Consider the following 11,587-nt stretch of genomic DNA (forward strand, 5'->3'; position numbering starts at 1 on the left):
TTGCTAATGATGCACAAAAATATACATACACAAAAGATAAGGAATTTATGGTGGTATTTAAAAATCTATAGAGATAGATTATCTAAAAGAAGGTGACAGAAAGGTTAACTATCATCTCCAAAATGGGTTACTATAAAGGTTTGATAACCTTCATGTAATTAAAAGTGAGCAACTATAACTTATTAGGGAGGCTCACACCTCCAAGGTTACAGGGAACTTTGCTATTGGGAAGATAGTTTCCAACATGTAGAGGTATGTGTATTGGCGCAAAATGCAAGAATATGTAGCAAGGTACATTAGAGGTTGTGTACTTTGTTGTACTATAATTCCTAGTAGCAATAAATAGGGTTTATACCATCCTTTACCTATACAGTCATACTTAGGAAATGATTTCCATGGATTCTATGTGATATTTACCAATGAATGGGAAGGGAAAGAAATACATATTTTTTATACTTAATAGTTTCAACAGCATGTGCATTCTCTAATACTTAATATGGGAAATTACTGAGAGGTGGGGGTGAATTAGTAATTTAAATTCTTTATTTTTCTCAACTTATTATTCTTCTTCTACGGTTAATGATTTATGGTTGTGCTTAATAGTTATTGAATTCCTTTTTTAGTTTTCAGGTAGAGAGGTTTGGAGATTTGTTTACCAAGAATTCAAAGCATTCACACAACACCCAAGAATTAAACATATGAAGACACCAAATATATGTGAAAACCCCAAACGGAGAATAACACAAACTTTGGGCTACAAGTGATGTGAAAGTAAGCTACTACTCCCATTTACATCAGATTTTTGTAGGTTCCAACCTACAATAGGCTCCTACATCAAATGAAGCTCCAACTCCCACAAGTTATCTATAGGATATAACCCACGGGAGGCTCCTACATCAACATGCTACAACATTTTATTTTTCAAGCTACAAGTTAGAAAAGAACATAAATTTATCAAGTCACAAATGTTGGTTACCTCATATCCAATTCCGTTGTCAAGTTTTATGTTGTATTTCTTCTTCTTTTCACTCTTCTTCTCTTCTGCTACTTCTCATTCATTCTCTGATGCAGACCACACCCATTAAAAAGAGAATAACCAATTTCATTCTACACTATATTTTTTATAAGAAAGTCCTTTTGGTTGTTTGTATTCTTTGGAGGAATATGAAGTGAACCATAGTCTCTTGGACTTCCAAACATGCTCACAAGATTTTCTTTTCATTTTCAATTATGAAAATTATTTGTAAAATAAATTAGAGATGAACTAATATCTCATTCAGTAATAATTACACGAGACAAAATATATTTGGATTATCTACATTTTATGTCAAAGAAATGTATGTATTTCAAGCTTTGTCTCAATGTTTAGCCTTTACATTGATTAGCATAGCCTTTGTAGTTCACATCACTTTCAACCTTTTATATTCAACATTTAACATTTATGTAAATTTTCCATTTAGCTTAAATTATCATCAATGAGGTTAGTCACATCAATAAAATTTATCGACAATAATATATCAACGTAACTTGACATAAACGCCAATATTTCCAACAATATCCCCCTTTGGTATTGATGGCAACTCATTCATCCTCTTCCTTTTGTCCTGAAAGATATTTCTCCTTGCTGGCCATAGCCTCTGCTAGTTTCTCATTTTTTCCTGTAACCTCCACTTACCTCCCCCTTTGAAATCAATCAGAAGGGGTTATAAATGTCTTGTAGTCTGTAAATGAACACTTCTCTATAGCCCTTAAATATTGTTGTGGGAATACTCTATAAAATATTGCAAAAATACTATGGAGAGACGACTTTGTGTGACCATCTGAAATTATATATTCTGAAAGACTAGAAATAACAAACTATAGATTCCAATATTCTATTGTCATTTGTTACAAACCAGTTTCAACAAGTATTTGCCAAAGGACTCCTCCAAGATCTCCAATGATTGCTTGAAAAAGAATCCTCAACACATGCTTTAGGTTGATCTCAAGAGGTTGCTTCAGTGGTTTCCAATCTTATTTAAAGGCTCCAGGATGTCTTCAGGCAGTAATATAAAAGTGTCTTCATAGATGTTTTCAACATTGTTGCTTCAACAATGTTTTGAGTCTAAAAGTTGTTCAAGAAGAAACTCTAACCAAGATTTAAGTTTGCACAAGTGTTGAAAAGGGAACTCCAAAAAAACATTAAATCTCCACAATGAGTCTGCTATATCAACTAGTCCTTATTATTTATGACACATCACAATCTCATTACACTCATTGATATGCTGTCTCTTATATATATTCTAGAAATGGAATTAATTACAATATTTGGAGGATAATCTTGTAGGAGGCTCACTGTATAATTTTGTGTGTGATTCACATTCGTTGAAGAGGCTCTGGCAATCATCATATTGTAGAGACTTGGTTTATGTTCTGTGTCATATTGAAACAATATGATTCTCACTACATATGCAATGGTATAAAATCACATCTACATGAGCATCATCACATCCTCATTAGTGTTAACTTTATGACACGAAAACAATGTCATCTTCCCTATGTGAATTATATGGCATTGCATTATTTGAGGTTAAATATTATACAATGGCTTGCTTATGTAGCATCACTTATGATAGAGACTTGAAATTTCACTAATGGAACGAATCTAAAATGGCTTGGCATCACACAACTAGTTCATCATTGGAACAAAAGCAGTTATTTGGGCCTTGGCTTACTAGTTGGTAATAAGATAGAAATTATTATGTTGCACCATTTACATTGCACCATATATGTTGCACCATTTAATAATATTTTTGCATAGGGGCTCCACTGAATTAACCTCTAACATAGCACGTGCGTTTGTGGCATACTTAACAATACCCTTAATTTCACTACATATTGAAAAATACCTCTAAAAATCACATTATTTAACCCCCTACTAATACTAACCCAATACACCTTCCGAATTTAAAAGGCCCCTAATTTCACTAGGTATTGTAGGTATCCATTTTTTCATTAAATTTTTTTATATACCATTATATTTATATCCCTTCATTTTCATTAACAATGGTAATAAGATTTTCCACCTAGAAAGAATAACCTAAATACTAGGTAGTTGAAATCTTGAACGTTTCAGTAAAAAGGAGGCAGATATAAGTTGGTCGATTTAAAAATACATGCTATGGAAAATTTGAAAGGAAAATACATAGACTTGAGCTCTCAATTGCGTCTATCTTATATTGAATATTGGAAAAGATAGAATAAAATAGTTAAAAATAAAACCTCCATAATCAGCACAATGGCACACCTTTCATATCACTTATAGAATAGGAAGAGGATAAAAAGTACAATGAACATGGACACATGAAAAATCCTATCTTGTTGGACTTTGTGAAATCATATCCCTAACCTTAACACCTAGTGCACCACAGTTGCATGGTAAGAGTGCCAAGTAAGTTTGTCTCCATCAAAAGATGAACTGGAGCTCTCCATAGCTCAACAAAATCTTGTAGAAGGATGAATTTGTGATAAAAAACATAAAAACATGGATTAAAACATATAACATCATTCATCTAGTAGTTATAATTTTCATCAACCACATGTCCACAAATTACAAGTTCTCATTTATATAACATGTAAGGGTTCACATAACCTAAATAACATCAAGTTCAATCCATCTTCTAATAAACAATACATCAAGAAATAGGCTATGTATGGCCTCTAACATCCAAAAAAATAATGCTACAACAAATAACTACATATAATAAAAATCATTGTCTACCTTAGGATCTTTGTCATTAATATCACCCTCTAAGCATTAACATAAGATAGAAAAAACTTTGCATGTCAAGTCAAGATTTTATTTGAGTGACATGTACACTTTTAGTAAGGTCATGATAGATTAGTTTGAAAACAAATGTCATTAACATCAAGGTACATAGAGGGCTTGTTTCTATTGATTAAATATGAGTTCCATACCTTAGTACATGAAAAACATCCAATGGAAACATTGGAATCCCCACAATCCTGAAATTATGAAAAACTAATAAGTCTATTGGATTTTAAGTGAGATATAAAATTATACTTTCTCCATATTAAATCTAATGATGTCGGAACCACTCTCAAAGATCCTGAATCATTTCATGGTAATGTTAAAAATTTAAGTAAAAGGATGAAAATGAAAGATAAAGGAGAATTTCACTTTTACTTTAATAATTTATCCTTACCATGAATTGCATGTCAAAATTAACCATAGGTTTTAATATTGGGCTACAATGGACCTAACATTACCATAGTTTTTTCTTTCTCCCTCCAACTCTCGATACGCCCACAATACTCCTGAACCTCTATTTCTCCAACCCACTTTTGTTTTGACTATGCACGACCAATTTATTGTATAAACAAAGCCTTGTAATACACATATTTCTATACAACATATAAAAACCCTTTATGCCCTTATTATATGCTCAATATATTATTTCATTTTTTCCTCATTTTGTATGCCCTAATATGAACGCACGTGATATGGTATTGCTTTGTCAGTGAATCCCTCGTGGATTTTTGAGGTATTGGTTTAGAATTCTTTTTGAGGTATTCATGTTTCCTTATAGAGGTTTTTGAGGTATCTCAATTCTTATGTTGCACCATTTGTACATTGCACCATTTAACAAAAAAATGTCTAACAATCATTAGTAGTCAACCAAGAGAAAATATCTCATTCAAAGAAAGGAGGCTCCGATTATTGCTACCGCTAGTTGATTCCTCAGATAACCTCATTCCCAAAAAGGTCACTTTTTGCCGAGATAACTTCATTACCCACAATTAATTTCAGTCAGCCAAGGGTTCAACTATCCATGAGAATTTACATTGATCATGATGTAACACAACTCTAAAATATAACGTTGCTCAGAAATGTAATGCTATTGAGAAATGTAGAGTTGTTCATATATCACTGTCGCATTATATTATCATTTGAATTCAATGCATACAATAATGCCGATTTTAACAACAATGCTTAACAATATTGTTGATATTATCATGGTCACTATTGAAAATCTTGTCAACATTAACAATGATTCCTATATTAACGATGATTTCGATATTAACAGCCTTGTCACATTTGATCTTTCTTCCACCATTAAGGTTGATATGATAATAATGCCACCAATAATGAAAATATTTCTTGTTACATTTAATGTTGTTGATATTAACAATGTTGCCTATATTGAATGTGAGTTTGTCAATGATAATAATGAGGTTGCTCCATAGGGAATGATAACGTTTCTCAGAAACAATAAATAATGCTTTGAAATAATGACATTGCTCCAAAATTATAATGTTTCTTCCTAGCCTGCCCACTGTAACATATAATGCATGAGATGGCCACTTTCATGTATCATGTCTCTCTATAATGTATTAGTCTATAATGCTACTCTACAATGTATTAATGTATAACACATGGTTTGCAGTGTATCAATGTATAGCATTGCTTTGTAATGTATAATTGTATAATGTATTAACATGAGTTGGAGGTAATGTCTATAATGCCCAACAGATAGCCCATTGATATTTACACTATATCACTACATTAGAGCAAGACTTATACCACTCACTTTCCATGCCCATCATCCACATATCTGATACCAAGACCTTTGAAATAGTTGGCAGCCGGTGAGGAGTTCCACCATGATAACATCCATTGTCCACATATCAAGGTAAGGAAGGAGTTCCGGTGCTCGATAAGGACTTAGTTGCAGGCGCCAACCCTTGTAAAATATGAAAGCAAATGTTGTGCACGTTGTTCTCTGAGAAAGGATGGTCTCTACCTCTTTTGATGATGAGCTTTGACAGATCACAGTCCATATGGTTAAACACCATAAACACATTTATTTTGTCTCATATAACTTGTTGTAGCCTAATTACTGTGCGAGGTTTCTTAAATATAATATATTTATTCTTAAATAGCATGCAATAATAGCCTTTTGTTCAACATATCGTTGTTTTGCATATTTTCTTAGGTTTTTTTTTTTTTGAATGCCCATGAATTGCATGTTCTATTTGAATTTTAATTCTATGGTTTAGAATAGCTATAATCTTTTTAAGTATGGATTTTTCATTCGAAACCTCATGAGATGGTGAATCGTTATCTCATCTTCATCTTCCACTATATTGCTCGTGTTTTTCAAGAGGTTTCTTTTATTGAGGATACATACACTTTAGCTCTTGTTGCATCCAAATTTTTGTGTTCAAAATAACGAAGCTGAAGGATTTAAAGAAAACTTAGTGATGCAGTGAAACTAGTACAAAATTTAATTTATTTGCTGGAATAGAAGTCTTCACGTGAATATTGCCAATGATCAGGTTCTAATGTAGATCACATGATGCTTCATGATGAATGCATAAATAAACCAAACATAAACATATATAGAGTCAACTCCTCCGCTTTATGGAAATATATTGAATGGCTCTCATATTTTTATACACTAGTTGTTTAATTGGGATCATCATAACGTACACTGATGCATTCAGATAATGAGACATTTTGAGAAAAAATGATGATGAAATTATACAATAGTTTGTGCTTAGCTTTCTTTCAATATGATTTGAATATATAAGCAATTGTCTTAGCAGCACTAGTACTGTGACTACATGTAGAAATTTATTTACATGTTTATGCATCGGATATATACATGTGAAGGAAAAAAAATTATTGAAGAATGGACTTTTGAATGGTGAACCCGATTGATGTTGATAGCTCGTAGAGAATATGACTTTATTTCCCACTTTGATGATTCTCTTGTTCTTACTACTTCTTTAACTACTTCAAATTCTTGTCATGATCATAAGCTTTGGGTTTCTCTTCATTACTCCTTCATTCTCCTATAATATCCCCCTTAGGTCGTGCTAATTTTCATATGCTTTGTAGTCCTTCAGGTTCTACTTTTGAAGTAACATTCGTGAAGAGAGTCTATAGGTACTATCCCTAGCTTGTTTCATTGATATTCAAATGGTTATTTAGTAAAGGGGTTTTGTAAATATGTCTGTTATTTTTTCCCTTTTGGGTATGTACTCCATCTTCACTTTTTCTCAACAACCTTTTCCCTACGAAAGTGGTAATTTATAGGGAAATGTTTAGTCTTTGAATCGAATAGAGGATATTTTGAAATTCTTATTGCACTTATATTGTCACACTTGACATATATAGATTCATTAAAATCTACCTTCATGTCTTGTAGTGTTTGTTTCATCCACAATACTTGAGTGCAATAGGCTGCAACTGCTATGTACTCAGTTTCTTGAGTATATAGAGACACCGATCTTTATTTTTCTCTTAGTCATTCCCCCAATGATTCTCCTAGGTAGACTGCACCACCACTTGTACTTTTGCTCTCATACACACAAATCACCCAATTTGCATCTGTGTATGTTGTTAATGCAAAATCCTTAACTTTCGAATGCAATATACCATAGCCTATAGTCCCCTTCAAGTACTTGGATATTCTTTTCACTACTAACAAATGGCTTTGTTTGGGTGTTGATTGATCCCTTGCTACTAATCTAATTGTGAACATTATATCAAGTTGAGAAGATGTTATGTATAACAGAATTCCTATAGTAGATCTATATTACTTTTGATCCACATCAAGTGAGTCATCATTTACGCATGGCTTACATCCCATAGTCATGGGGGCTAAGACAGGTTTACAATCTTCCATTTGCAATATTTTCGACATATATCTTAGATATTTCTCTTGAGAAATGAATATGCCTCCAGGGTTTGTGTAGGATCTAGAGCCCTTGGTAGAAGGTAAGTTCTCCAATCATACACATTTCGACCTTAGTCTTCATCTCTTCAGCAAACCATTCTACCAGATGATGCTTATTGTTTCCAAACATAATATCATCCATGTCCACAACTATAATGAGTAACTCATCTTTATTAGCCTTAATGTATAGATTACTATCAAATCATCCTCTCTTGAACCCCTATTTTTTAAGGTACCTATCCAGTCTAGAGTACAACACTCGAGGTGCTTGCTTAAAACCATATAGTTCTTTATTTATCCTGCAGACATAATTAGGATTATTTGTCAATGATAAAATTTAAGGTTTTTCCATAGAGACTTCTTCCTCAAGATCACCATTTAAGAAATAATATTTCGCATCCACTTGATACACCTTGAAATCATTGTAGCATGAAAAGGACAAAAACATCCTGATTGTCTTCAATCTCACGATTGGTGCAAAGGACTCTTCATAATCAAGTTCTTCTATTTATGAGTAACCCTTACACAGGTTTGTGGATTTGTTTCTAACAACTTGGCCATGTTCATTCATCTTATTTTTTAATGCCCATTTTCTACCAATGATATTCTTTCTGACAGGTCTTGGTGTTAGTTCCCAAGTCTCGTTTTTCCCAATTTGATCTAATTCCTCGTTCATAACATCTATTTAACTTTTTTCTTTACCTTCCTCCTCAAATTTCTTTGGCTCTATCTTTGACAACATGGTTATATGAACTTGCTCAAATTTTCTACTAGTTTCCTCCTTCTTTGTACTCCTTAACTTTTATCTCCAATAATTTGGTTTTCAAGGTGATTCTTTTGAGTGTATCTTGAAGGTCATTTTCAATGAGTCTCAACATCATCTAATTCTTCACTTTGTAGTTGATTCTCCTTACGTATATGATGATGATGATATGGAGGATTGATAAAACCTGTGTTCATTTTCTTATTAGGTAACTCTTCTTTAACCTTTACATTTTTGGATTCGACAATCTTATGTAGTTTTTTATTATAGCATCTATATCCCTTATTTTTTGATGAATATCCCAAAAATATTCCCTCATGAGATCGAGCATCAAGCTTTCCTGGCTTTTCATCATTACTTTTGATATAACATTTAGTTTTGAATACTTTAAAATGCTTGATTGTTGTGGGTTCCTGTGCCATAGTTCATAAGGTGTCTTATCACAATTTGGTATAAGATGTGCCTTATTGGGAATATGTACAATTGTATGCACCGCGTTTGCCCAATAGATTTGAGCAATGTTTATTTCTTGCATCATGGATTTGGCTATTTGTTGAACATGCCTTTTTTATCTCTCCGTAACTCCATTCTATTGTGGTGGGTCTGGAATAGTATATTGTTGTTTTATCTAAAATTCATTACATAGGTGTTCAAACTCCTCTAATGCAAATTCACCTCCTATGTCTGAACTTATGCACTTTATCTTGCACCCTATTTGATTTTCCTCCAATGCCTTATATGTTTTAAATTTCTCAAATTCTTCTGACTTATTTCTGAGAAATTCCAGCAATGTTAATCTTTAGTAGTGATCGATTACTATCATGAAATATTGTTCTCCTCTTGCTACTTCTATTCTAGATGGCCCACATAGATCCATATGAACTAACTGCAAGGCCTTACTTCTTAATAGTTTATCTTGGACATTGAATGATGTTCATGTTTGTTTTTCCATTTGACATGACTTGCAAATGATGTTTTAAAGTTTTTCTTATTATTGGTAGACCTCTGACCTCTTTCTTCTTGTTGAGTTTGATGATGTGATCAAACTTGAGATTTCCCAATCTCATATGCCATAGGTAGGATTCATATTGTTTGATGATGTAGCATTCCTCATTCTCTTCTTTCAATATATATACATTATTCTCAGTTCAAACTCCTTTATCCAGAACCTTCCTTGTAGATGTTGACATTATTATAGAGTCTTGAGATCTAAAAAGAACACCACAGCCTTTGTCGCACATCTAAATTACACTATTTTTTTTTAGACCATCTACAAATAGTACATCTTAAGCCTTTCCTCTTCCATTGTTCAGACTCACTATACCCTTTCCTCTAATTCTTCCTACTTCATTACTAGCGAATGTGACATTTCTAGTTTTATTTTTATTCAGGGAAAAAAACTTGCCTTTATCTCCTCTCATATGTCTAGAGCAACCACTACCCACATGCCATTTATTATTTTTACCTTGAGAATACAAATCTAAGTCACACTTGTCAGGTTTCTTTTCTTCTACATTCTTTCTCCATTGCATTCATCCAATTATTTTATACATATTCTGAGATGTTAACCTATTGTCTTGAAACTTACATTCATATGACTTGTGCCCATAGTTGTGACAATAGAAACATTCATTGATATCAAGGAGAGGAGAAAATGAATTTTTGTCTATATTCATATTTGTTTTAACATTTTCGAATCCATTCTTTCTCATCTTAAAATTTCCAAAACCAATTCTTCTGACATAATCTCTACAATTTATGGCTTTATGTCAATTTCTTTTACAGTAATAACAATATACATAAAACAAATATCTTTACTTGGAAGTGGATGTTGTTTGTGAATCTAACCCTATTGACATATGATAATCCTATCTTCTGAAGGAGTGTAGGTTCTTATAGGTTGTGTATTGATTTTGCATTTATTTTTCCTTATATGCTATATTGATAGTGTTCCTTTACAGTTGTTCACATTTTTTTTTCTGAAGCAAGAGATAATCCTTCCATTTCAATAAACCAAAAGTAATGTTACATCATATACAGAGAAACCTAACTTCTACAAGGACTCAGGAGATACCAAGGGCAGTTTGCCATAGATATGACCCCCCCTTATACAAAATATAAAGCTAACCTCTCAGATAAAACCTTCGATTGGCCATTATGATCTTTTAACCCAAAGTAAAACCCCGCTAACCCTCATGTCACTGTCTCAAAAGGCCTGATACTACTAGCAACCCCACAAAACCGCACGACCAAATCTAATTGTCGATTCACTCTCCAAAATTGAATGGTTCAGAGAAAAATCACCTTGCCAAGATGCTCACTCATTAATGTGCATTGGAGGGTGGTATTCCTTACCACACCCTTGCAACGTGCTGGGAGCCTAGTGGAATCGCTCCCAAAACTCCAATATCACTTACCATTCCAAAGTTGTGTGATTACCTGAAAACTGTTTTGTGCCTGGGCTTCCGTTCCGTAAGAGAAATGTAGGAAAATATCTGCCGCTGGAAAGATCTCCCCGTCCTCATGAAATCTTGCTTCAGAACATGCATCGGAGACTGTCGCTGACTGTATATTGATCCCTATGCTACAATTCGAAGGAAAAAGAAGAGTGGTTGATTTACACCAGGGAATTATGTGACTGCTCTAAGCTGGCCCTTCTTCATGGTGTCAACTAGAGTATTGGGTTTGAACTTGCTAAGAAAGCATCATTCCGTACCTTTTCCTCTGGCCGAATGTATAGAAATTTCTCTGTCCTCTACTACTTGTTCATTGCAGAGAACTTTAAATCTGCTTTGAGGTGTCTCCTGCCACTTCATCTCAATCCTGCTTTCTGATGTCATCACTCCTTGGTTGGTCAGTTTATTCGCTAGTTTATTGGCTTTTCGTCAAACATGGTTGAAGCTAATAGTTCGAAGATTGAGGAGATGTTTTTGAATTCTTTGGTACACTTGTATTAGTCTCCAGTGTTTTGAGACATTCTCCAGCATAGTTCCACAACTGATTCTCTTAACCGCGTTAATGGATATCTCTGAGTCTACTTCTATAATGACATTTGAGCTTTGATTTAGATTTAGAAGCT

The 11,587-nt window shown here is 33.4% G+C and overlaps 1 pseudogene; it reads right to left on the reverse strand.

The window, feature by feature from the left end:
- The window catches only part of LOC149168909 (uncharacterized), a 36,786-nt pseudogene extending 25,438 nt beyond the window's left edge, over nt 1-11,348 (reverse strand).
- Nucleotides 11,349-11,587: the final 239 nt, after the last annotated feature.

The sequence above is a fragment of the Pinus tabuliformis genome, chromosome 4_2 (assembly GCF_031772625.1).
Source record: "Pinus tabuliformis cultivar Carrire ecotype Pingquan chromosome 4_2, CPIR1, whole genome shotgun sequence".
NCBI lineage: Eukaryota > Viridiplantae > Streptophyta > Pinopsida > Pinales > Pinaceae > Pinus > Pinus tabuliformis.